The sequence below is a fragment of the Ctenocephalides felis genome, unplaced genomic scaffold (assembly GCF_003426905.1).
Source record: "Ctenocephalides felis isolate EL2017-DRISC unplaced genomic scaffold, ASM342690v1 CF-g0.4_SCAFFOLD_03050, whole genome shotgun sequence".
NCBI classification, from domain to species: domain Eukaryota; kingdom Metazoa; phylum Arthropoda; class Insecta; order Siphonaptera; family Pulicidae; genus Ctenocephalides; species Ctenocephalides felis.
The window spans coordinates 1-1981 of record NW_020539204.1 but is presented as its reverse complement, the minus strand read 5'-3'; positions in this window follow the sequence as shown (position 1 = coordinate 1981).

Here is a 1981-nt window from a genome sequence, read left to right as displayed (position 1 = left end):
TTCTCCACAGAACGGCATTTGTCGTCTTCTGTGGCGCCCCTTGTGTAAAGTGTGTGCCTAAACGGACCGTATCCGGTCAGAATGTACACGCACTCTCTACTGGGTTTAAACCACTTATTCCTTGTAGCGTATGTAATATCGCCAATGAAACCGTAGGTTATCCTACCCGTGTTTGCCAATTCCCATCTTTTCTGCCATTCCAGCTTTATTGCTTCATTTATCATTTTAACCTCTAGATTGAGGGTTTCCCTGCTTGGGTTCGCTATTGGATTGAAATTATAATTGTTCCAGCTAACTTTCTCGTTTCTTTTTACAAGGTTTATGATGCCTTGTTGTGTAATTTCTAGGTTAGTGCATTTTGCCACTTATTGTTGTAATGCTATTTTTGTTGCGGTGGTACGGCACGCCTGGTGAGTGTCGCAGCAGATTATCTTTGCGCGGCGTTCAAGTTTCTAAGGTTTGTGCGTGTGGGACGACTTGTCGAACCACGCAGCAGCGCTGTATGTTGCTATAGGTATTATCACTGCTTTGTACAAAGTGTCAAGGGTGCCTCTTTTAAGGCCCCATTCCTCCTTTGCAACCCTCCTGATTTTCAAGATGAGCTGACTAGCATCTCCCTCAGAAACTTAGTGTGCGCTACAAAGTTTAGCCTGTTATCTATAGTAATTCCCAAGTATCGCACTTCTTTTGTATATTTCAGGCTATTGTTGTCAACTTTGATAATCGGTTGTCTGCCTTCATTAAATTTGCCCTTCATCATCATTGCGACAGTTTTTCCACTGCTGACTCTCACTTTATGCGCACGCACCAAGTCCTCAACGCATTTAAGTGCCATGGTACCAGTTCTCCTCCAGATCATTTCTGGAGTTTCCTTTAATTATTAACGCCAAGTCATCTGCGTATGCAATGGGTTCCACATTTTCTCCTAGCTGAACTAGTGTCTTGAAGAACGTCCATGCAGAAGTTCCATGCAACAGGACCAATTATTGATCCTTGTGGACATCCCTTCTGCATGCTTTTCTTCCAACCTTCTTCTTGTTGCCTCTGACATAGGCGTTTGCCTTTTAAAGTAGTCCTGGGAATTAGACATAGGTTTTGGCTGTTTCCAATTGGTAGGAAAACTGCCATCTTGAAAGCATTTATTTAGTGTTGTAAGGATTGCTTGTTTTGTTATGACTCCATAATTTTTTAATTATTTCGCCAATGAGCCGTCTTTTCCTGGGCTTTTTTATCTTTCAGTTTTAGTAATGCCCGTTCTACATCAACAGAGTCGATGATTGGTTCGAGGTTCTGGTTTTGATATTGGCGTATGTTTTCTCTAATTTTAATGTGATCAGCGTTCTCTGCTGATCATCTGTAGGTAGGCACTTTTTAGAAGGACGTTACAGTTTCTTCCCATGTTTCACTGAAGTTCCCGGAAGGAGTTCTAGTGAGCATAGAGCCTTCTTGTTTATTTTATCGCATACAATTTTTTATACTATACTCCAGGGATCTTCGTTACCAACGCTTGTCACAAAGTCTCTCCATGAGGTTGTTTTACGTTCTCTAATTTCTCTGACATAGTTATTTCTTGCCCTTTTGTATGTCTGCATTTTGATTGGTACGTCATCAAGACATAGTCCTCTTGGCCCGCAGAGACACTTTTCAGTTCTATTAGTTTCCCGCCTTAGACAGTCAGCTCCCCGACCACCATGGCATGACCTGCTTCCGGCTTTCCTTTTGGGCATGGATTTGTCACAGATTGCTTTTAGCTTTCTGTTAAATATCTTAATAGCCCTATTTGGGTCTAACCTGCAGAGACTCCAGACTTTGTTGGTCCATTCCCTCTCCACCAGTTCCCCGAACCTGTCCCACTTAGCCTTTCTTGTGTTATATCCTGTTGATTCTTTATTTGCCTTGTGACTGATGCTTCACAAGCACTACTTCAAATGTTAAAAGGCTGTGATCACGCATGGTCGCTATATCACTCACATTCCAGTTG